General features: G+C 41.0%; 1 protein-coding gene across 4 annotated transcripts in view; it reads right to left on the bottom strand.

Annotated features, from left to right (window-relative positions):
- The window catches only part of LOC134220179 (protein obstructor-E-like), a 170,655-nt gene that overhangs the window by 81,966 nt on the left and 62,394 nt on the right, over positions 1-26,295 (bottom strand). The window lies entirely within an intron of this gene.

Genomic DNA, 26,295 nt, shown 5'->3' with positions numbered 1-26,295 from the left:
GTCCGTCAGAGTACTCTTCAAAGTTGGCAAAGAAATTGGACACACAACGAACTTGGACGGTGGCTATTTTCTATAGTTCCAAAAGTTTCTGGGCGAGCGTGGTTCAGAGGTGAGGACTTAAGTCGAGGCTTCATTCGCGTGATGTCGAGACTTATGTCTAATCACTATTCACTAAACGCACATCTGTACAGAATAAACCTTGTCGATAGCAACTTATGTAGGTGCGGAGCCGGTTATGATGACATCGATCACGTAGTTTGGTCCTGCTCGGAAAATGACGCCTCCAGAGAGCAATTATTGGATACCCTTGTGGCCTGAGGTAAACAACCCTTCAGGGAAGTTCGAGGTGTTTTGGGAAATCGTGATGTTGTCTACATGCAGGCCATTTATAGTTTTCTTTGTGCTTCTGACATCAAAATCTAATGTTTTGTTTTTTTTTTTCTTCTTTCTTGAAATGTTTTTTTTGTTTAATCTCTGCTGTTATGTCCCATAGAGCTCCAAAGCTCTTGCCATCCGGAAGATGCTCCCAGTCGAACCATTCCTCGAGCATGACGACACGCCACATCGTCATTGACGCCAAATGCCCGGATGAGAAGCTGAAATTTCCTTATCCCAAATCCTAAGCCCCGTCCATCCTTAAACATTGTAAACTAACCTCGAGTCACCACGAGTACGCTGGCTCCTTCCCCTCTCTTATTAACTGTATAATAAAATGATATTGATTGTATATATCACAAAGAATCATGGCTCCGTAAAGTGTTATACACGCCTGAGCCTACCAAATAAACGAACTTGGAAAAAATTACAAAAATTGAGTACTTTACCTAATTCTAGGAAAAATTGGAAACAAACCGGAGAAAAACCAAGCTATGCGTGTTGTTTTACAACTTTGTGAACCGTTTTGCAGCACACATCGAAGAATAACTTTCGATAACTTCTTCACCAGCGTTCCGTTGGCATATGAACTCTTGGAGAAAGACATGGTGTCAATTGGAACACTCAGATCAAATAAAAAGGAAATTCCCGTAGAGTTTCTCGGTAACTCAAAACCCCCCAGGAACGGTTAGATATGGATTTCATGATCCATTAATGTTAGTGTCATGGACAGCGAAAAGAACAAAACCGTTCTTCTATTATCGACCGATCCTGAAGCCATACCGGATGTGGAAACGATTGAGAAAAATCAGCTGAATGCTGAGTGTCCTCCCAGTTCTTCGAAAACTGACACAAGAACGGTGGTGGTGAGTAGAATGATTGAAGCAACATAGATAATCCATTTGTTTATTTTATTGATGTGAGATAAACAAATTACTCGATATACAACAGCAATTGAGCATATTTTTGACAAACATAATTTTTTTTTATAGGAAAAGCCGAAAGTGGTGGAGCTATATAACTCTCTAAAGGCTGGTGTGGACACTCTAGATCGTGCGACAGGAAGCTACTCATGCAAAAGGCGCACGGACAGATATCCTCTCGCAATTTTTCTAAACTTTTTAGACATTTGCGGCCATAATTCTTTCCACACGTTTTTAGCAGCTCATCCAACATATCTTCCGAATGACCGCAGTAAAAAGCGCAAATACTTAGACTGGTTGTCAAAGGAATTAGCTTTGAAACACGTCAAATCGAGGAAAAATGAAACAGGTCTGCACCATGAGGTCAAAAGCAAAATCGAGCTATTCATTCGAAATTTCGAGGACATGTATGGAGAGTCGAATTCACCGACATCTATTTGTCTATCATGCACTTCAACGGATGATTTAAAGGTTTGTGAATCATGTGGTAAAACAGCATGCAGCTCACATTGCCGGAAAGTTCAGTGTTTTGCATGCCCAAACTGCTTTGAGTCCCAAAACGAGTTTCCGGAGTTGCAACATATTACCCGTAAGTCTAAAAGGTGTAGTTTCTGCCCTCGAAACAAAGATGAAAAAACGATGATAAGTTGTGTATCGTGCAACAGTGCGATTTGCGAAAGACATGTAAAACGAGAATCAAAATATTTTGACATATGCCGGACCTGTATGGTATAAGTTGTTGAAATGTTGAAATGATCAGAAATAAACTACTCATAAAAATCAAATACAAAACAAAAAACCCAAAATATCACCTAGTATCGATAATACCTTTATAGTATACAGCCAAGAATCCGGATCCGGAGATGACCACATTCTTTAGGAACACATTCACATACTTATCGAAAAGTGTTCACTTGCTCCGGAAAACAAGCATTATAAGGTCGAATACACTTGAAAAACATACTTTTGAACTTGTTTTGAAAAATCATGAAATTTGAGATGTCGCAAACTACATTTCAGAACCATACCCTCTAGACACATTCCTTTGAACTTGTTTTGCAAAATCATGAACTTTGAGATGTCGCAAGTCGGAATTCAGAGTCATTCGAAAAGTGGCCACTTTCTCCGGGGAACCGGTATCCCAGGATGTTCAAGAATGTAGCCAGGAGAACCAAATACCTTCAAAACACATTCCTTTGAACTTGTTTTGCAAAATCATAAACTTCAAGATGTCGCAAGACGGATTTCAGAACCATTCAAAACGTGGCCACTTTTCCCAGGGAACCAACATCACAGAATGTTCCGGAGTGTGGCCAAGTGGACCAAGTACCCTCAAAATACATGCCTTTGAACTTGTTTTGCAAAATCATGGAGTTTGAGACGTCGCAAGTCGGATTTCAGAACCACTTGAAAAGTGGCCACTTTCTCCGGGGAACCAGTATTCCAGGATGTTCCGAAATGTGGCCAGATGGACCAAATACCCTTAACACATATTCCTTTGAACTCGTTTTGCAAAATCGTGAACTTTGAGATGTCGCAAGACGGATTTCAGGGCCATTTAAAAAGTGGCCACTTCCCCCAGGGAACCAGCAACCCAGTGTGTCTTGGAATGTGGCCGGATGGACCCAATGTCCGCAGAACACACTCCTATGAACTTTTCTTAGGAAATCATGAAGTTTGACACGTCGCAAGCCAGGTTTCAGAACTGACCAGAAGTGGCCACTTCCCCCAGGGAACCAGCAACTCAGGGTGTCTCGGAATGTGGCCGCATGGACCCAATGTCCTCAGAACACATTCCTATGAACTTTTCTTAGGAAATCATGAAGTTTGACACGTCGCAAGCCAGGTTTCAGAACTGATCAAAAGTGGCCACTCCCCCCAGGGAACCAGCAACCCAGGGTGTCTCGGAATGTGGCCGGATGGACAGAATGCCCTCAGAACACATTCCTATGAACGTTTCTTAGGAAATCATGAAGTTTGACACGTCGCAAGCCAGGTTTCAGAACTGATCAAAAGTGGCCACTTCCCCCAGGGAACCAGCAACCCAGGGTGTGCCGGAATGTGGCCAGATGGACCAAACGTCACATGAACTTCACATTTCAATGAACTTCTTTAGCAAAATCATGAAGTTTGATATGTCGCAAGCCAGGTTTCAGAACTGTTAAAAAAGTGGCCACTTCTCTCAGGGAACCAGCAACCCAGGGTGTGCCGGAATGTGGCCAGACGGACCAAACGCCCTCAGAACACATTACAATGAACTTCTTTTGCAAAATCACAAAGTTTGATACGCCGCAAGCCAGGTTTCAGAATTGTTCAAAATGTGGCCACTTCCCTAGGGAACCAGCTACCCAGGGTGTTCCGGAATGTGGCCAGATGGTCCGAATGTCCTTAGAACACATTCCTATGAACTTCTTTTGTAAAATCATGGAGTTTGATACGTCGCAAGCCAGGTTTCAGAACTGTTAAAAAGTGGCCACTTCCCTCAGGGAACCAGCAACCCAGGGTATGCCGGAATGTGGCCAGATGGCCCAAATGCCCTCGGAACACATTCCTATGAATTTCTTTTGCAAAATCATGAAGTTTGATACGTCGAAAGCCAGGTTTCGGAACTGATCAAAAGTGGCCACTTCCCCAGGGAACCAGCAACCCAGGGTGTCGCGGAATGTGGTCATATGGACCGAATGCCCTCAGAACACATTACAATGAACTTCTTTAGCAAAATCATGAAGTTTGATACGTCGCAACCCAGGTTTCAGAACTGATCAAAAGTAGCCACTTCCCCAGGGAACCAGCAACCCAGGGTGTGTCGGAATGAGGTCAGATGGACCGAATGTCCTCAGAACACATTCCTATAAACTTCTTTTGAAAAACCATGAAGTTTGACACGTCGCAAGTCATGTTTCCGGCTTGATCAGGAAGTGGCCATTTTTCCGGGATGGGAGGTTACCCCAGTACTCCCATCAATATCTCCGGAACCATGGCCATTTTCCAAACGATGACCAATGTTCCAAAAACTATAGGAATTTTGTGATCGATTGCAGAAAACAGAACCAAATTGCGATGCAAGACTGCTGAGAACCATCATTTTGAAAAAATAGTTTTCCATGAAATTGGGGGTCAGGTACGTAAGTGTTAATAACTGTGGAAGTGCTTAATGAACACTAAGCTGCGAGGCGGCTCTGTCCCCAGTGTGGGGATGTAATGCCAACAACAAGAAGAAGAAGAAGATAGGGAGGTGGGTGGTATGATCTTTGGAAAAGGGGGGGGGGTGTGGGGGAGGGGTATTGTTTAATTATCGATCAACTCAGTGAAACTTCAAAACCCCTTGGCCGATCTTAAGGAGACGACTATACAAGAAGTGGGATGATCTTTGGAAAAGTGGGAGGGAGTGCGGGGAGGGCAATTGATCAACATAAATAAACTTAAAAAAATATGAGGTTTTATGCCAGTTTGAGGGAGGCGTTTTATAACCAACTCAAAGTGGCTTTTCCCCTATCAAATTTCAATAAAACTATAAGTTAGATTGAGGTAACAATAAAATAAATAAATAAATAAATAAACTCAGTGTAACTCCTAAGCCCCTTGACCGAACTCAACCAAATTTTGAACAAATATTATTTGCCCAAGGAAGACTATATTAGACTGGGTGTGAGTGTCACAGAGGAATGAGAGGGAGGGCATATTTCTAAAATGAACAGATTTGTATATTATTTCAATGCATGGGTCAATTTCAATCAAATTTGGAACAAGTATTTTCCAACCAAAAGAAATCGGGAGGTCATTGGGGTTGGGTATTGTTCAACAAATATTAGGACACAAATTCTCTAACTTTAGAAGACGATTATAGATGGAGTGGAACAGTCATTGGGAAAAGGGGAAGGTATGTCGGTGACGAAGAGTGCGAGACGTTATAACGTTAGATATAACGTATATCAGGCATAATTTAAAATCCCCACCCGACTTTCTTAAAGATTGTACAATTCTCCGAAAACTAATTGCCCGAATTCCTCTAAAACGGTAAATCTTCGACAATAATATTTTCCAGAAAATAACATTTCCCCAAAAATGACTTTTAACGACTATGATTTTTTGCCGAAAATCACATTTCGCCGAATATGTCATTTCCATAAAAATGACAAACCCCTGAAGCGATCGGGCCATTAAAATAAAGCCATTGCCCGGAGTAAAGTTATGGTGGGATTAATCCCTTTTTAAGGAATAGGCCGGGATAAGGCAATGGTGGATGTGGTTCCTTCTTTAAAAGTAGGCGTTTTCCCGGAATAAACATTGGTGGATTCGATCTCTTCTTTAGAAATAGGATTTTTCCGGAATAAGGCGATGGTGGGTTTGATCCCTTCTTTAAAAATCAGTCAATGTTTTCAAAAGTGAAATCTGGGTGTCAAGTCAAATGATGAAGTTTCAAAAACAAAAAAACAATTACCCTGTTCACCTGTCATAAGACGAGTTTATACAATCCCATTGAATTCCACCACAACTCGTCTTATGACAGGTGAAAACATTCCACTAAAAAGCTCAAAATAATTTTCTTATCAATTACCCTGTTGACCCTTGTTTTCCGATTGTGAAAAACCTGCCAATCAAACTGGCAACTTCGAGCAAGGCTGGCTACATACAGTTAGTAGATAAATAAATTTAGGAAGTCTCTTAAAACTATTCATAATACATATATATATATACAATTATATATTAAAACATATCCAACGTGGAAATTGCAATTATAAAGAGAAGAAATTTCAATAAAGAATCCAAGGCCGATAATAGATAAGATAATTGCAGAAGAGTCTTTGCAGACCAGTTGAACGTCATGGGGTAGGATAAGGATGGGTTGAAGTGAGGCTCGGATTTAGAATCGACTCGACACTAATGCAAAATGTAAATGGATGCAAACTAGTCAATGATCAATGGTTAAAATGATAATTTAAAAAGTACTAGTACAACGTTTTTCCAGATTTCAAAAGCAATTTTAATGTGGTTTGAAAAGTCATATAGTCTAATTATTAAGTTATTTAGTTTGTCAACTTTATGTGACCACATTGAGCTTAGCTTAGCTTAGCCTGACTGTACATATCAATGGTTGCTATTCCGTGAATAACTTTATGTGACCACATTGAAGATATAAAAGCTTATCGCATATTAGTGTTCTATTTTATAACTTTTATTTATGCAGAATGGAAATTAATAAATTGTGTTTGTTCTGTGTGTAGGGTATGCGTTCGTCAAATCACTTTGTTTGCCTAAGTAATTGTTTCGTTTATGTTCTTAAGCTCATTGTAAGATATATTAGTAAAAGTGTTGAAAGAATTGTTTAATTCTGTTATCAATTCTTTGTCAAAGTTGCCCATAACTTTGACAAGTTCTAACAAGTAGCTTTATCGTTTTTAACTACGGTGATTATCTATTAAGTTATTAAATATAGGTCAGCATAGGATTTACTTTTCGGATGGCAAAGTAAAGCTTCATCACACCTAATCCCTATCTATTAATAAAAATTATCCAGAATGAAGCCGTTATAAGATTGTTCATATACCATCATTATAATGTGTGGTATTTTTTATTATGGCTCTTCGAAGTAAGACATTGTTTATCAATAAATGCCCAGCTAGCTAAATGTAAACGTGGCTACGACTCATCGTCACAGGGAACGCATCAGAAAAGTACTGCCGTACTCATCATTATCACTGATGAAAAAGGTCTCTGCCTAACTGCACTACCATTCGTACGTAAAATCAGTGAGGTCACGGTCATCGGGGATGGGAAGGAATTGATGATGCAGTCACTCGCCCACTGCAAGCCGAGAAACACCTCTGCACTCGCCACGAGTTCCTGCGGAGTTTTATTGGATTCTGGGGGTTAGGTTTTTATGGCAGATGTTCGTCTTGGTTAACGGTTTGCCAATGTGATAGTAATGAAAGGGTTGTGGTATATTCTAATTGGATGCCGAAACGAGATTTTTTGCTTATTTCGAATTCTAACAGTTACCTGCTAGGAACTAATCAAGTTGTAGGTATATGGATAGAAGATGGAAACGGTATGAAAGCCCATTTCCAGTTCTAGCGATTGCTAGAACATGAGAAATATATGAAAAGATACAAAGTAGGAGGAATTGAACGGGCCTGGGATTGAACCCACGACCTCCTGCGTATGAGGCAGAAGCGGTAGCCATATGACCACCAAGCCCGTTATAAGCAATAACAATAACAAATTTGTTTACAAAATATTTTTTTTCCATAAAAAATTCAAAACCCTTCACAAAATATTCAATGAAGAGCAAGAAAAAAATAAGAAAATTTTCACAGCAATAAAATTGCTGAAATTTACCACAAACTATAAACATCATCTATGATTTTTTCAGGCCGTATTCAGTGCCTCGTTCATGACTCCAGTACAATACGAGACACTGAAGCAGTGTTAAGAAATCTCGCGTACCCGAGCAACATAAATCAGACAAAAACGATTGTAGCAAGTTTATTATAACTGAATCCGGTCACACATGAGTTACAGTAACCTATGTGGAACATGTGTGCTGCTAGGATAACTAAAGGTCCTAAGTGGCATTTTTGACGTAAACTACGTCTAAGGGGAAGACTCAGATACAGGGTGTAAAACCAAAATTTCCAAATTCGAGACCGTCACGAAATTTGGATAGATTTCAAACGCTAATAGCGTCTTTATCTTTCGATGGATTTTCGACATTTGCTTATCAATCGATTCAGAAACTCCCCAGCAATTTGCACATTACATTGATACTATTGATTATCAACGTTAAACTATTGAAAATGTTGTTTCTTTCTAAACCGGGTGAAAAATTCAATTCCGTTCATAAATCCCTAACACGGACATCAGATTGCAGTAAGGTACGGGTCTTTTGATCCACTGCTTCGTTTTCCCTGTGTATAAAAAGCCCCGTGTTTTGCGTGCGCGCGTCATTTTCATTCTGGATATCACGGCGAGCGGACCAGGGCGTCCAGAAGCGGTCCCAGTGACAACGGCTGTCTCAGCGGATAATACAGATACAGGGTGTAAATCCAAAATTTCCAAATTCGAGACCGTCACGAAATTTGGATAGATTTCAAACGCTAATAGCGTCTTTATCTTTCGATGGATTTTCGACATTTGCTTATCAATCGATTCAGAAACTCTCCAGCAATTTGCACATTAAATTGATACTATTGATTATCAACGTTAAACTATTGAAAATGTTGTTTCTTTCTAAACCGGGTGAAAAATTCAATTCCGTTCATAAATCCCTAACACGGACATCAGATTGCAGTAAGGTACGGGTCTTTTGATCCACTGCTTCGTTTTCCCTGTGTATAAAAAGCCCCGTGTTTCGCGTGCGCGCGTCATTTTCATTCTGGATGTCACGGCGAGCGGACCAGGGCGTCCAGAAGCGGTCCCAGTGACAACGGCTGTCTCAGCGGATAATTTTTTTTCGGTCGGTGGTGGTGGCGGTCGTGGAAGCAGCAGCACATCATTTTCATCCATGTCCCATCTTCGGCGGATCTGGCAACCGACGGCGTTCGTTGAGCCGAATCATCGGATGGTGGTCGCGCAGCCCAGTGGCTGCTGATAAGGCACATAAGTGGCAATTAATCGGTTCTTTTCAGGACCATCATTATATTTGGGAGGAAGGTTGTTGAAATAATTTTCCTAAAGTGCAAGTGCAATTCTTCGGTGAAATTTTCTAGCGTAATTCGGAGTTATATGATTTTAGTGATTGAGAATGTTGATATTAGACGATCGTTCTTCATAGAACAAAGCATAATTGTTTGGCATCGGTAGCGGAATCATGGCATTAGTGCCGGTCCGAGCATAGGCTGTCATCGGAAGATGGCTACAGCAATTTATTCACTAATGTGGCGTTTGCGACGATTTGGATGTTGTCGGCACAACATGAAATTTTCCCGCGCGACTCTAATTTTTTATTTTTCCTATTGATGAATGAAAAAGAAATCGGTTCCGAGATGAACTTTATTCAAAGCGCAACGCTAACGTCGGTGGTTGAATCCCAAGTAAGTATCGGAAGGAGACCATGCAAACAATTGATTCGCATTATGACTGAAGAAAATTGTATGGCGTCAGTATTGATGTTTGCTACAGATTTTTTTACGTAAACTTCGTCTAAGGGGAAGACTCAGATACAGTGTTTAAAACGGAAATTTACAAATTCGACTGCAATTTGCCAATTCTATTGATACTATAGATTATTATTAATGCTTAATTTTTTTTTCTTTCAACAAATATGATTTTGTAGTATCACCGGCGCGTGCTTACTCGAAATCTACATGCTGATACATTTACAGTTACATCAAACAACTGAAAACCAAAATACGCCACTCCAAAATTACGAGGTGACAATTTTAGAAAAAAGACAAAAGATAGGAAAAATAACACGGTGTGTAGTGCCTCCCCGAGTCACCTTAAGGGAAGATCCTTTAATTACGGAACGCAATAATTAGGCATTTTCAACCCTCCCTCCCCCCTATGTCACACTTTTTGTATGAAGCATCTAAAAATTATGTATGGGTCGTCACACTTCGCCCAACACCCCTCTAAGCGTTACGTAATTTGTGGACGCTCCCACTTTCATTGATGGTAGCCGATCGTTAGTACTTCATATCAAATATCATAGCATATCAAAGAATATTGTGGCCAAATTTCATAAAATTTGGTCAACAAAAACCCCCCTGACAATAATAGAACAAAACCTGCCAAAGCCGTCATTCCTCCTACATCATACAAGAAAATTTAAACTGAGCGCTGCTAATGTTAATGACGACGACCGCGCTCCGCCGAAGCCGAAGGTGGTACCATGGTCTGCTCTCCGCGACATCTCGAACGAAATGGCTCGCGCGCGCGGAAGAACTGCTTTCTTGTAATCAATAAAGTTGAACCTGAAGCCACGCCTCTTTGAGGGGTGTGTGACGGTTACACAATATTTGCAGTCATACCGGACACAAAGAGGCGGGACTAATGGGCCATCTTTATTGATTATAAGAAAACTGCTTTCCCCCGCGCGCGTGGCATTTCATTTGAAATATCGCGGAGAGCGGTCCCAGCATCGGTAGAGATGTCGCAAATTAATCTATTACTTCGATTAATCGATTATTTGTTGTGATAATCGATAAATTTTTAAATCGATTACTTTCAACGATTAATCGATTCAATAATCGACAAGAATCGAGAGTAATCGATTAATCGGGATTTTACGACAACTATTAGATTTTGATTACTTCAATTAATCGATTCATCGTTATGATAATCGATTAATTTTGATTCGATTACTACTCAACGTTGAATCGATTCAATAATCGTCAAGAATCAAAAAAGTAATCGATTAGTTACTAATCGATTAATCGAGATTTTACGACATCTCTAAGCATCGGCGGAGTTGCTGAGCAAATTTTATGCCAAATACATATGGGATATTGGAAAAATCAGTTCTTCTTAGGGCTTCCATTCTATACAAAGGAAGATTGAGGCGAGGCGAACTTTTTTCAAAGTGCAAATCAACCGCTTGGAGACGCCATAAAGTTGCCTGGCGTCCGTAGCAGAATCACGAGCGCGCGTCGGAGGGAGATGCTACAAATATGTATTCGCATGGATGGCTTCAGTGGCAGTCAAGTTTAATTCTTTCAAGATTCTTATTTGGTTTTGTTATTCCAGCCTATGGCGTGGGTCGTGTGGTCGTTAGTGATTCAAAATATGCATTATTGGGAATTAATCGATTCTTCTCATGGACACCATTTTATACATAGGAAGATTGAGGCGAGAAGAATTTGTTCAAAGTACGACGTCATAGCAGAATTACGTTGCCGTTCGTAGCAGAATAACGAGCGCGTATTGTAGAGAGCTGCTGCAAACATGTGCGGGCAGCAGGGACTATGTCCAAGGGCTTGACGATCCCTCCCCAGGCCATCTGCGAGTTGTGGGGCTTGCCTAGGATGTGGTGGGGTTTGACAGTGGGCCCTGTTAAACCTCTATAAAAAGCTGCATGTATCCGCAAGTAGGCCCCACCAAAGCGACCGTGTGCCGCTCAAAGCGCACAAGCCCAAGTCCTGGTGTTAGGTGGGACGCTAAACAGCCCTGACACGACGGCCCTCCGACGAGACAGGAGGTTTGCGCAGGCCCAATAAGCCGCCTAGAAAACCAATCATTACGAACAATATAAGAGATAATGCGACTCGATATAATCGGCAAAGACCTAGGCGACGAATACAGGATCACGATTGGAAGCATGGAACATGGAATTGCAAGTCGCTAGGTTTCGCAGGTTGCGACAGGATGATCTACGATGAATTACATCCCCGCAACTTCGACGTCGTGGCGCTGCAGGAGATTTGCTGGACAGGACAGAAAGTGTGGAAAAGCGGGCATCGAGCGGCTACCTTCTACCAAAGCTGTGGCACCATCAACGAGCTGGGAACCGGCTTCATAGTGCTGGGTAAGATGCGCCAACGCGTGATTGGGTGGCAGCCAATCAACGCAAGGATGTGCAAGCTGAGGATTAAAGGCCGTTTCTTCAACTATAGCATCATCAACGTGCACTGCCCACACGAAGGGAAGAAGCGTTCTACGCACAGCTGGAGCAGACATACGATGGATGCCCACTGCGGGACGTCAAAATCGTCATCGGTGACATGAACGCACAGGTAGGAAGAGAGGAAATGTATAGACCGGTCATCGGACCGGATAGTCTGCACACCGTATCGAATGACAACGGCCAACGATGCATAAACTTCGCAGCCTTCCCCGGAATGGTAGTCCGAAGCACCTTCTTTCCCCGCAAAAATATCCACAAGGCCACATGGAGATCACCTAACCAAGAAACGGAAAACCAAATCGACCACGTTCTAATCGACGGTAAATTCTTCTCCGACATCACGAACGTCCGCACTTACCGCAGTGCGAATATTGAATCCGACCACTACCTCGTTGCAGTATGCCTGCGCTCAAAACTCTCGACGGTGTACAACACGCGTCGAAGTCGGACGCCGCGGCTTAACATTGGGCGGCTACAAGATGGTAGACTAGCCCAAGAATACGCGCAGCAGCTGGAAGTGGCACTTCCAACGGAAGAGCAGCTAGGCGCAGCGTCTCTTGAAGATGGCTGGAGAGATATTCGATCCACCATTGGTAGCACCGCAACCGCTGCACTTGGCACGCTGCCCCGGATCAGAGAAACGACTGGTATGACGGCGAATGTGAGCAGTTAGTGGAAGAGAAGAATGCAGCATGGGCGAGATTGCTGCAACACCGTACGAGGGCGAACGAGGCACGATATAAACAGGCGCGGAACAGACAAAACTCGATTTTCCGGAGGAAAAAGCGCCAGCAGGAAGATCGAGACCGTAAAGAAACGGAGCAACTGTACCGCGCTAATAACACACGAAAGTTCTATGAGAAGTTAAACCGTTCACGTAAGGGCCACGTGCCACAGCCTGATATGTGTAAGGACATAAACGGGAACCTTCTTACGAACGAGCGTGAGGTGATCCAAAGGTGGCGGCAGCACTACGAAGAACACCTGAATGGCGATGTGGCAGACGAAGATGGCGGTATGGCGATGGACCTGGGAGAACGCGCGCAGGACCTAATTCTACCGGCTCCGGATGTCCAGGAAATCCAGGAGGAGATTGGCCGGCTGAAGAACAACAAAGCCCCTGGGGTTGACCAACTACCAGGAGAGCTGTTTAAACACGGTGGTGAGGCACTGGCTAGAGCGCTGCACTGGGTCATTACCAAGATTTGGGAGGAGGAAGTTTTGCCGCAGGAGTGGATGGAAGGTGTCGTGTGTCCCATCTACAAAAAGGGCGATAAGCTGGATTGTAGCAACTACCGCGCAATCACATTGCTGAACGCCGCCTACAAGGTACTCTCCCAAATTTTATGCCGTCGACTAGCACCAACTGCAAGGGAGTTCGTGGGGCAGTACCAGGCGGGTTTTATGGGCGAACGCTCCACCACGGACCAGGTGTTCGCCATTCGCCAAGTACTGCAGAAATGCCGCGAATACAACGTGCCCACATCATCTATTCATCGACTTCAAAGCCGCATATGATACAATCGATCGGGACCAGCTATGGCAGCTAATGCACGAACACGGTTTTCCGGATAAACTGACACGGTTGATCAAAGCGACGATGGATCGGGTGATGTGCGTAGTTCGAGTTTCAGGGGCATTCTCGAGTCCCTTCGAAACCCGCAGAGGGTTACGGCAAGGTGATGGTCTTTCGTGTTTGCTATTCAACATCGCTTTGGAAGGGTAATACGAAGAGCAGGGATTAACACGAGTGGTACAATTTTCAATAAGTCCGTCCAGCTATTTGGTTTCGCTGACGACATAGATATTATGGCACGTAACTTTGAGAAGATGGAGGAAGCCTACATCAGACTGAAGAGGGAAGCTAAGCGGATCGGACTAGTCATCAACACGTCGAAGACGAAGTACATGATAGGAAGAGGTTCAAGAGAAGACAATGTGAGCCACCCACCGCGAGTTTGCATCGGTGGTGACGAAATCGAGGTGGTAGAAGAATTTGTGTACTTGGGCTCACTGGTGACTGCCGAAAATGACACCAGCAGAGAAATTCGGAGACGCATAGTGGCTGGAAATCGTACGTACTTTGGACTCCGCAAGACGCTCCGATCGAATAGAGTTCGCCGCCGTACCAAACTGACAATCTACAAAACGCTAATTAGACCGGTAGTCCTCTACGGACACGAGACCTGGACGATGCTCGTGGAGGACCAACGCGCACTTGGAGTTTTCGAAAGGAAAGTGCTGCGTACCATCTATGGTGGGGTGCAGATGGCGGACGGTACGTGGAGGAGGCGAATGAACCACGAATTGCATCAGCTGTTGGGAGAACCATCCATCGTTCACACCGCGAAAATCGGAAGACTGCGGTGGGCCGGGCACGTAGCCAGAATGTCGGACAGTAATCCGGTGAAAATGGTTCTCGACAACGATCCGACGGGAACAAGAAGGCGAGGTGCACAGCGGGCAAGGTGGATCGATCAGGTGGAAGATGACTTGCGGACCCTCCGTAGACTGCGTGGTTGGCGACGTGTAGCCATGGACCGAGCCGAATGGAGAAGACTCTTATATACCGCACAGGCCACTTCGGCCTTAGTCTGATTAAATAAATAATAATGCTGCAAACATGTATTCTTGCACTGGTTTTCTAGACTAGACTAGATTCTTCATTTCACCAAACTGTTTTACGTAGTTTACGTCGGGCGGTCGTGTCTTGTACACAACCCTTATGATTTTTTCATGAATTAATTTGAATATTGAAATCAGCAGACCAATATGAAAGCTTTTGATTGCAGAGCTCAAATGAATTCATGAAAAAAATGTTACTTAGGTCCTTTTGAAAAGTTAGGCGAGTTAGGGTCACAAAAATGACATGTGATTGACTTCTGCTAAACTTTATTAAAACTTATACCTATAACTTTTTTGCAAACGTTATTTATAGATCGATTTTTTTTATAAAACATGTAAAGACTTAGAGGATAATATAACTTTGTCCAACAGATCATTGTTTTGTTTTAAGGTCAGGGACAAGAGACCGAAATTACAAAAAAAAAGTCACGGAATGTCATAACATTAATGTCATTTGACCCTAATTTTGCTCTAATGCCGCCGGTTTAGAATTAAGAGCAATGACCTGTTAGACAATGTTTGGGTCATTAAAACGTTACATGTTCATATAAAATGCAGAATTTTTATAACATATAAAAAAAGTTACCAATTTAGTCACATAACATGATTTGATATATTTCGCCTGAATTTATTCTGATTGACCTTTCTGGACTTCATGGCATAAAAATCAAAATGTGTCATCATTTAAGGGCACAGCACCTCCTTTTTCAGAGCATACCGACGCTTTTGGCTGCCGACGACACAAACCAACGGTGCCAGAGTCCATGGACTCAAATTGTTCGGGGTATTTTTCTGGTGGATTTTAAATTATGCAGCTCGTCAAATGATGACGCTACTTCAGTGTATAGACGAGCAGCTCAAAGTGACTTTGGCGAATCGTACATGCCAAGTTTATGTTATCTCTCGCATTTTCCACCAAGTAAGATAACCGCCCTTACCTTTGGATTCCCACTCTGCAAGAAGCGGATAAGTAGCTCGTTAACTTTTGATTGCATTCTTTCTTGAAGGTAAATATTCTCTCGGATAGTTACAACTAGATATCACAAGATTAACTATTTTTGGGTGCTTTTTATTTATTTATTTTTTTTTTCTGTTTGGCTATTGCTTTACTCGTATATTAACTCCATCCTAACTTATTTTCGGAAAACAGCAACATCAGTGGGAAATATGATGCACCTGACGAAGCACTTATGCGCTTAGTGCTCTACGTGGAGGGTGCAAAAATTGGTGTTCGTTGTTTTCTCGTTCCAGGCTCTGTGGGAATCCCTGACGGTGCCAGCTCCGGTGTTCCGCCAGCATGACGTTTGCCATCAGTACAATGATGTTACATTTTATGGTAATATTCATAATGGAAAGTTTTTTGCCCAGCTGCATATCTTGGGGGAAACAATAGACTGCTGTTTGCTTGGTGTGTAGGGATGATATTGGATAAAAATAAACTAGATAAAATGAAACAAATTCATATTCAGATTTGATTTATTTTTTTCATTTTTAACAAAACTTTTTATAATTCTGATGACATAGTATCGAATGGTAAACATACGATGCCAATCTCGCACAATAAATTTAAAAAATCACAAATGCAGCTTTTTCTATCAACCCAAAGACTGTAGGCTATAGATTAGTCCTCTTCTTCTTATTGGCATTACATCCCCACACTGGGACAGAGCCGCCTCGCAGCTTAGTGTTCATTAAGCACTTCCACAGTTATTAACTGCGAGGTTTCTGCTATAGATTAGTATTATGACCATAATCTAGCACAAGAACAAAAAAGAAAAGAATCGAATTGTAAAAAAACGAGCACCTCTAAAAAACATCACCCGATGGAAATCATGTACCCAGCATCCACCGTAAGTACGATCCGACAGAACGTGCTTGTAATGTTTGCTCTAATATGTTACTCGCGATGCATACAATATTGCTAATACCATTCAACTCGTCTGCATCCCTACGGAAGTTGCATCTCTAACTGTGCTATCCAAAAACGTGGAGAGGGTGAGCAACAGTAAACACGAGCGGGCAATTTCTTCCCTGTGGTGATATTTTTTTGCATTTCATTTTAATATTTTTGTTATTTTCGTGATACTTCGTTTAGGATGTGAGATGGGTCTTGGATATGACTGCTGCCATCCCAATTTGCTATTTCAGGCAAAGCTGATGTAAAAATGTTTACCCTTCATAATAAATTCATCACAGGTACACTGCCGAAAACATGGATATTGGACAAGCTGCTACACTAATGACTCAAACCGCGCCGGGCCATTTCGCACCATTACGCAACCCATTTGAGAGTGCCGACCAGCTAGCCGAACCAAACAAAAAAGGGTCGCAAAGGTGTCAACGTTCGTTACGAGAAAAAAAAAGTCCCCATGGTTGCCTCCGAAACACAAACATGTCGTTCATGCGTAAAATTACGTGAAATGACGACAACAAGATCAGCGACCGCTTGCCGATGTAGTTCGCTCGACTCCCTGTCAAGCCGAGTCAAGCCGACGACGTCGTTCTTCAACACACAAATCACGGCTCCTTTCACTTTCATCACGATGTCTTCCGTGGCTTGCAGAATAACAACATGTAGGTTTATGTCCAATGGTCTATGTCGAGAAAAAAAATTGCCTACCAGTTCAAGAGAAGCATACTATTTATAGCCCAGAGGATCTGAATTTAGATTCAGGGGTGATTGGAGTTTTTTAATTGAATAAGATCCTTTTCAACAAATTATAATATTGTAATGACCACGGAGAACTTTTGGAAACAGACATAACACTCGAGAACTTTTCAACCTACACTGATTTACTGGCCAATTTGAATAATCGTTAGTTTGCCAATCAATCACTCGTGGCGCGCGAATCGGTTTTGCTCGAGTTAGACATTTACTCACTATCGACATCTGGTTCGCGATTTGCCTAAGTTGGTGAAAACAACAGATGTCGTAATTTGAATTTGATGAGTAAATAATCAATGTGTTATGTCTGTTTGTCTGTGCTCTTAGTATCTATGAAGTTCTTTAATCAAGTGGACTGCTTCAAAGTTCAAACAGTTGGACAAAGTACAAACAGTTGGGCACTAGCTATTTAGGCGTAATAGATACATTGATAATTTGGCGTCAGTAGTTAAAACGATAATTTAAGGGAGGCTCGATTAATCCATTTGAACGATATCTTGACTCATGAAAGATTTGATTCGGAAATTCCTTCAGCAACTTCATGGAATATACCTCCAGAAGTTTTTTGGGAAATTCCTCTAGATATTCCGTTTGGAACTTCCTTTTCAATATCATAACCCAGACCTAGCATAGCAAAGCATATGTGATTGTACAAATCGTGGGTGGCTATACAATGCTCAATTGAGCAATCTACTGTATATTGTCGCAAATTGGTACTTGGGATTAGTACCTTTTCCTATACAGTAGCAGTTGTATACCTGACCACGTCCTTACAATCACGGAAGGAAGGGAAGGAATCTTGATTCAACATCTACTAGTGAAGATGCAGGGAACCCATACTATCTTCATAAAATTCTCGGGAAGGAAAATTTGTGTTAGTGGGTAAGGTGAATAATAGGGAGCTCTATTCGACAATATAGAGCGTTTGCGATCGATCTGCCGTCCGAAACAAAAGCCAACACGCACTGAACTCCCTTTTCAATATCAACCCAGACCTCCTCAAAAAATTCCTAAGGAACTTGCTCCAGATGTTGATTATGAACTTCACTCTGGAAGCTCCAAGAAAATTCGAAAAAAAAATCCAGGAATTTCGTCGGAAATTCCTTCTAAAAATCCTCCAAGAGCTAAACCTAAAATTCATTCGAACATTTCTCGCTTAACTTTTCAAAAGGACCTAAGTAACGTTTTTTCATGAATTCATTTGAATAGCGCAATCAACAGAACAACATGAAAGCTTTTGATTGCAGTACTCAAATTAATTCATGAAAAAAATGTTACTTAGGTCCTTAATTAAGCGAGATTTCTTCGAAAAATTCATTCGATAATTTCTCCAGTTGTTGCTTATGAACTTCCCTCCGGAATTGCCTCCTGGAACTACATTTATTTCTTTGAAGATTCCTTCAGAAATTCCAAAGAAAATAGTTCCTGAAATTCGTATTTCCCCAGGAGTTCGGAAAATTCCTCTCGATACTTCTTCGAAAATCCTTCCAGAAATTCCAATTGAAATTCCTCCCAAAATTCCTTCGAAAGTTTTACCAGAAAATCCATTCCTCCCGAAATTTGGGAATTGCTCCAGATATTCTTTGGGAAGTTCGTTAAGGAGCTACTTCGGAAATTTCTCCAAATATTCCTATCGAAATTCTTCCAGGTATCCCGTCGAAAATTTCTTTCAAAATTCTTAAAGGAATCTCTTCAGGATTCCTTAGATTTTTTTTAATAGAATTCCACGAGAAATCCTTTCATGGAATCCTTCCTAAATTCGTCTAGGAATTCGTATGAAAATCCTTTAAATTTTCCTCTATGTATTCTATTCTTCGGAGATTTCTTCAACGTTTTCATCAAACATTGTTCCAGTTGTTGATTATTTATTTTTCTCATCAATTGCCCCGAAAGTTCCACCATAAAGTTTCTCAAGGAGTTAAATTCCTAAATTCCTTCAAATTCTCCATAGATTTTCCTGAATTCTTCGATGAATTCCTTTGAATATTCTTTCCGAGTTTTTTTTTCGAAAATTGTTCCAGAAATTCTTTTGGGAATTTTCCAAATAATTCGTTAGGATATTTCTCGAATAAATTTCTCCTTCAGAAATGCTTCCAAGAATTCTTTAAAAATTTCTTTCAAAGAAATTTTTGAAGAAATTCCCTAAGTTTATCTAAGAAATTCATCTGGATATTAGTTTGCAAATTTCTACTGGGATTCCTTTCGAAATTCCCCCAAAAAAATCTTTCAAGGAATTCAATCCAATTGAACGATGTCCTGACTTCACAATTACACTGAAACTATGAATGATTTAGGAAATTCTTCCAGCTTTTCCACGGGGAAATCCTCCATGAGTTTTAAAGCAAATTCTCTAGATTAGTTCTTAACCTTTTTGTTGTGTGGTACCACTTTAGGCTTTGGCATTACCCCAGCGAAAACAACTAGGTACCCCCAAGCTGTTTTTGCTGAGATTTTGTACTCTAGTCGAAATATCCTCAAATTGAAACCCTTAACAGGGTCCGGCCATTGAAGTGCTACATTGGAATTATTCCTGAAGGAAGTTCAAAAGCAACGCCTGGAAAACATTCCTATGGAAATGAAATTTTGCAAGGAACTGATTAGAGAATTTCCGAAGGATCTCCTGAAACTATCTCCGAAGGAATTTTTCTTAAAATATTTCTATCGAAATGTCTCCAACATTTTTTTACAAACTCTTGTTGGCTTTGATCAGTTCTACGGGAAATTCACCTACGGATTCCTTCATGAAACCTTCTGGAGACGTTCTCAGCATTTCTGAAGCAATTCTCAGCAATCGTAAAAAAATGTCCATATTTTCTGAAGGTTTCAGGATTGTTCTGAATTAACTCAAAATACAAGATAAAAGTCTAACATAGTACGACTTGAAGCTTGGTGAAAAAAAATGAATATACAAGATTCTCGTTGAAAACTACCATACAAAGAGTACGGAAGAATTCCGTTGTGTTATGACCACACAGCTATGCTCTGTCTGTGAGTGTCAAAAATCCTAGAAGAAATTTCCGAAGGAATATGTGAAGGAATTTCCTAATTAAATTCCGGGAATTGGTATGAAAATTCCTCCGGAGGAATTATTAAAAGAAGTCCTAGGGGAATTTATTCGAGAAATTCTTAACGAATTTTTTGAAAAATTCCCAAAAACAGTTTTCTGTGGAATTCTTTTTCATATAATAATTTTGGAGGAAAAAGTCGATGGACGAATTTTCGAAGGAATTTCTGTAGAAATTCCCAGAAGAATTTCTGGAATTTCTGGATTTCTGAAAACCCAAAAAAAAATCCAATTCAGAAGGAAAGTAAATGAGCATTATCTGGAGGAAGTTGTGATAAAATTTTTGATGAAATTTCCAAAGAAATCTCAAAAAGAATTTAGGAAAAACTCCGTGGAGGATTTTCGCTAGGAATTCTTTTAAGAGTTTCGTAAGGAATTCCTGAAGGGATTCTTATAAGAATTTTTGATGGAATACTTGGAAAAAGGAATTTCTCTAACAATTTTCAAAAGAATTCCTGAGGGAATTTCCGATAGAACTCCTGGAGGATTTTCGAGAGGAATTCCAGATGGAATTCCTGAAGGAACTTTCGGAAGAATTTCGAGAGGAATTTCCGAAAGAGTTCCATGAGGACTTTCCTACGTAACTCTGTGAGAAGCTTCCGAAAGGATTCCTGGAGGAGTTTCTGAAGCCATGACGAATTTCATAAATAACATCTGATGGAATTTTTGCTTGAATTTCGAAAGGAAGTTTCGAAACCCAACCAGCGGATGGCAGTTTTTAATACAGTTCTGCATAAGAACCTTACGGAAACTGTATAAAGTTTGGGCATACAAAAATTTCGGAAAATTTTAGCATAGTCACAGTTGATTACAATCAAATTTAACAATTTCATATTATTTCAATATAGAATCTGCATAAAAAGCTTACATTTTTTGTATTAAAATTTTGCAGAATTTGGTATGCCAAGAATTTATACAATAATTGTGAGATTTGTTTTTGAAATATATGTAGGAGATATTTCCGTTGAAATTGCTGGAGGAATTCTCAAATTTTCGCGGCAATTCCTGAGTGATGTTCATAGGCAACATCGGGAGTAAATAATTTACAATTTTTCAAGGATGTCAAAATCAAGTTCCAATTGGAATACCTAAAGGAACTTAAAAAAACTGAATGAATATTTCATGGAGTTGCTGGAGGAATTACTTAATCACATTATTCATTGTTTCAGACTAATTGTCGAGAAATCGTTCAAATGGATTGATCAATTCTACCTCAAATAATAGTTTTGACTACTGACGCCAAATTATCAATCTGGCGATTACACCAAAATAACAGTGCCCAACTGTTCTGTACTAGAACTTTGGAGCCGGCAGTGCTGAGAATCGTCTGCCAAATCGTAAACAACAAGGCCAGTAAACGTCAAGACTTAAAAGAATTTTCCCTAGCAACCCTCGCGTGCAGTGCCCTTACAGTATTAAAACCTTGATTAATACACTTAGCGGTAATAGTGCCTTTCTCATGCATTATGAAAAATAGTGTTTTGGCTATAACTTTTGATCCCGTAGTCCGATCTGGTCAATTTTCAATAGAAAACAATGGGGAAACGGGCTCCCCGTCGAATGCAACTTGTTACGAGTAAGTCGGTTAAGGATAAGTGCATGAAAAATGAGTGAGTTTTTTCGCACATGCATACACAGTACATGACACCTGCATGGAAACGCGTGGTTGCTTTTTATGTATAAAAAATTTATCTTCGCAACGGTTTGTCCGACAAATATATCTAGACCAACATTTGAAAAGGGCGTAACAGCCAAAATTTATTCCTACTGATTCCAGGTCTACATGTAAAGCTATATATGTAGACGAAGAATAAGAAGGAATAAATTTTAGCTGTTACGCCCTTTTCAAATGTTGGTCTAGATATGTCAAATATATTCTTTTCTCGGACACCAACTTAACGTGGGAGCCCAAGGAGAATTTGGTGGGTAGTGACTCCAATCATGACCGGGAGGAGTCCCACACTATGGGACACTGCCGTGTGGTAGTTTGTCTCGCGCATTTAGGCTGCCAACCATTTCACCGATTCGTTTAACTTTAAGATAAAATTTAACAGTTCGATGGTTTTCATAGCAACATGTTGTATTCGTCGGCAAGTTCCAACAAATTATTTTCTATTAGAAATGTGCCAAAAAAATCAGACACTGTCAAATCAACAAATCATGGTCAATTTCTTTTTTTTTTCTCTGTTATCGCAGAAAATTCTAGTTGGAGCATAGAGACCTGTTTTGTTCAACAATTCAGAACAATCAATTCAAAGTAGCACCTTTCAGGCAAACTTGGTTGTAGCAATTTGATTGTGAGCGAATCTAGTCACATATATGTTGCAGCCACTGACTTGGATCAGCTTTATTTGATAAAATATGGAATTTGTCAATTAAAATATATTTTGGAAAGCTACTAAAAGATATTCATGAATTTACTTACGAACCGTCCGAAGCAGTACAAAGTAATCCGGATCTTGCAAATGTTCCGCGTCCTATACAAAACACGTTCAATCACGCATTAATTATTTGGCTAACCGGCGGTACAACACCGAACAAAAATACTCAAATTTCACAAATGTTCCGCGTCCTACACAAAACACCAAATCCACGAATCTTTTGGGAATTCACTCCATGACTTCCTTCGGAAATTTCTGCAGACATTTTTTGTAATATTCATCCAGTTGTTATTTCAAAAGTTCATCCAGAAGTTACTTAGGAAATACCTCCAGCATTTTTTTCGGAAACACATTCAGTAGTTCCATCATAAATTCCTTCAATTATATCATCTAAACATCCACCATGTAGGTTTTACTTCGGAAATACCTTCACGATTTTCTTCTAAAATATCTTGAGAAACTTTCACCAGAAAATCACGAATTCTCCGAAAATTCCTCTAGCAATTGCTTCCGAACTTTCTTAGGATTTTCTGAACGAATTCCTAATGTAATTTCCGTAATTCCCGAAGGATTTTACAACATTCTAAATTTCTCCCACAGTTCTTCGAACATTCCTTCGGGAATGCCTTCAGAAGTACCTCCAGAGATGCCATCGCTGAATCCTCCGGAAATTATTCCTTAAATTCCTTTACAAATTCCTTTAGGGAATTCTTCGGATATTTCTTTGGAGTTTTCTTTAAGAATTCTTCGAAAATTCCTTTGGAAAGTTCTGTTAAAAAAAATCTTTAAAATTCCTTTGGAAATACAGATGATCCTTTGAATATTATGTTGAGAATTTTTTCATAATATCCTCCTTGAAATGCTTCAAAATTTATTTAAGGAATTCCTTCCAAATTTTGTTCGAAAATTCTTCAGAAACTTCTGGGATTTCTGGAGAATTCCGAAGGAATCTCTGGAGGAATGTCCAAAGGAATAACTGGCGCAATTTTGTAAATCATTCCTGGAGGAGTCTATGGAGGAATTTCAAAGGCATTTCATGAGAAATTCCTGAATTATTTCTTGAAAGAGTTTCCGAGCCCGAAGTGATTTTCAAAACAACTCCTTAAGAAATTCTCGAAGGAATTTTTAAAGGAATTTCCGAAGGAATTGAATCTCCTCCTAGATTTCTTCAGGAATTCCTTCGGAAGTTTCGCCTGGATTTGTCAAATTAGGCGGTTAAGCGATTTATTATTCAGAACAATTTTAGCATTTTAGTTTAGCTTGGTTGACTATACCCATAAGAGTGGCTCAAATAAGTATGTAAAAAACTTATTTTATTTTTTATTGGCCCCTTTTTTATTCCGTACTATTTGAGATACCTCATACTACGGAAACAAATTCATCCAAATTGGTCAACTTTTGGGCAGTGCTAAGCTCAATGGAAGTTTATATGGAAAATACATAAAGGAATATCAAAATTCAGTAATTTGAAGCTAGATGGCACCATCTACGATCAAGAACTGTGATACTTATTCAAGTCTTGCAGAATTAAATACAGAATGTTATGCTGAAAGTCGCGAGAAGATTTGAGTTATTAGACAAAGTTATTAGTGTCTTTCTAATATTGAAGTTATTATGGAACTAATTGACGTAATCAAGAAGGTTTGGAATCGGTTATCCTTTCTAGCTGAAAGTAATGAAGCTGTCGAGGTAAAGAAGTTGCAGCAGCAATATGAGCATCGTTGAAAATTGGCTTCCGGCTGATCTGAATTTTAAATCAAGAAAAGTTGTGTTTGATTTCTTATCCCATTTTATGGGGAAATAATTATAATGCGATTGCTTTTTATGGCACTCCATACACTAGCAGTAGAAGCTAGCATTGATCGAAGGTACGGCCTCTGACTAACGAGAAAATACGTTAGCACATGAATACGGAACGACCTAGAGGGAGTACAGCTTGCCCCGTAGCTACTTAATTACCCAAGCAAAGCTTAAATCAATAACTATTTTAATGTCGTAGCTCCGCTAGCAATGATGGTTCTCCGTAGTTGCATGTCCGAAAGATTGTGAAACTATTGAGAACTTGAGCTACAGGTCCTAAGCCCTGGTAAAGGAGGAAGGTTGCGATGGCTGTTATTCATGGCCATCGTGTAAAGCAAAAATGGATAAACCCCAATGCCAAGGTGTCATGCGACCCGTGCCGAGGGCTGAATGGTTGAGGGGGTTCTAAACATGCTCAACCGCGAACGGAGCCTGGGGTGCACCAGGGCGAACACCCCAGTAAGCAGCCCTTACTGCACTACAGCGGGGCACTGGTGCAGCGGACATTTATTTCCCTAGCTACTCGTGGGACCAAAAATGAGTACAAATTCTACAAACAACCCTCAAGGTGACGACTGCCTCTCTCAGTCGTGTGAGAGCGAAGTGGAGAATACTCTGAGTCAGCTTGGCCTTACCGAAGACCAGCTACTCAGTAGTTCGCAGGAGAAGATGGAAATATCCTGCCCCTCAACGCCTATCTCCCGGAGCAGCACATGTTTCGACAAAGCTGATCCAGATCTACAACCCCCCTCATCGACCGACTCCAACCTGCTGGCCATGGAAGATAACGAAGATGATGGTATAAGGATCGTCATCAACCCCCAAAAATCTTAGCAAAGGATCCGAAGATAACAAGGGTTCTACGGAAGCCAAGGGTGCTCCGAGAAAGAAAATCCCCACACTCACACGCTCGCAGAAGAAGCAGCTTAGAACTCTCCGGGAGAAGGGAAAAGACCGGAATGAGGCCTTGTCCATAATCCTGAATAAGGAGAGCGAGCCCACTTCCTCAAAACGCTCGAGAAACGACCTAGACAAATCCGCCACAGAGGACCCCAAACAAAAAAGGGTGAAGCACCATCTGGATCCGAGAGAGCGCGCCCAACAGTCCTCAAACCGCGCGCCTCAGAAAAACGTGTCTGGACAACAAAACCCACCCATGAGGAAAACAGCTGGTATCAGCTACAGTGATATGGCCAAAAGCGTGAAGGTCGGGATAATACCCAAAGACTTTCCCACCGTCCAACTCACTACAGCCCAGCTAGACCTTCTACAAGAAACACTCCTGCTCAGAGTAGTTCAACAGCGAAACGAGCCAATAAAACCCAAATTCAACAACCTCATCTACAAGTCCGGTTACATGGTTCTAATCTGTAAGGATCAAGAGACTGCTGAGTGGTTAAAGAGAATATCCCCATCCATGAAACCCTGGGAAGGTGCAGAGCTGATGGCAATGGACGAAGTGGCGATTCCACCTCCAGAGATGGTCCGAGCATTCTTCCCACAAAGCTCCAGCTATGATGACGACCGAATAAAGGCTCTCATAGAAAGCCAAAATGACATCACAACAACTAATTGGCGTATTGTGAAACGATCCATTCTGAAAGATATTCATGTTGAATGGATCTTCACAGTAGAGGGTGCGTCGATGGAAAAGTTGAAGAAGTCCAAATACACCCTCAACTACCGATTTGGTGAAATCCAACTAAGGAAGATTACAGATCAACCGACTGCCGCTACCGCCAATCCGACTGGAAGGCCGACCCAAGAGCAATCTGAGGAGGCCTCCTGTTCGGGCGAGGTTCGGCTAACTGGAAGGCCGACCCAAGAGAAATCTGAGGAAGCCTCCGGTTCGGGCGAGGTTAGTAAATCTCACCCCAAAAGCATCATAAAGGCCAGTC

Source organism: Armigeres subalbatus, chromosome 3 (genome assembly GCF_024139115.2).
Source record: "Armigeres subalbatus isolate Guangzhou_Male chromosome 3, GZ_Asu_2, whole genome shotgun sequence".
In the NCBI taxonomy this organism is placed as follows: domain Eukaryota; kingdom Metazoa; phylum Arthropoda; class Insecta; order Diptera; family Culicidae; genus Armigeres; species Armigeres subalbatus.
This window is presented reverse-complemented; position numbering and strand designations above follow the sequence as displayed.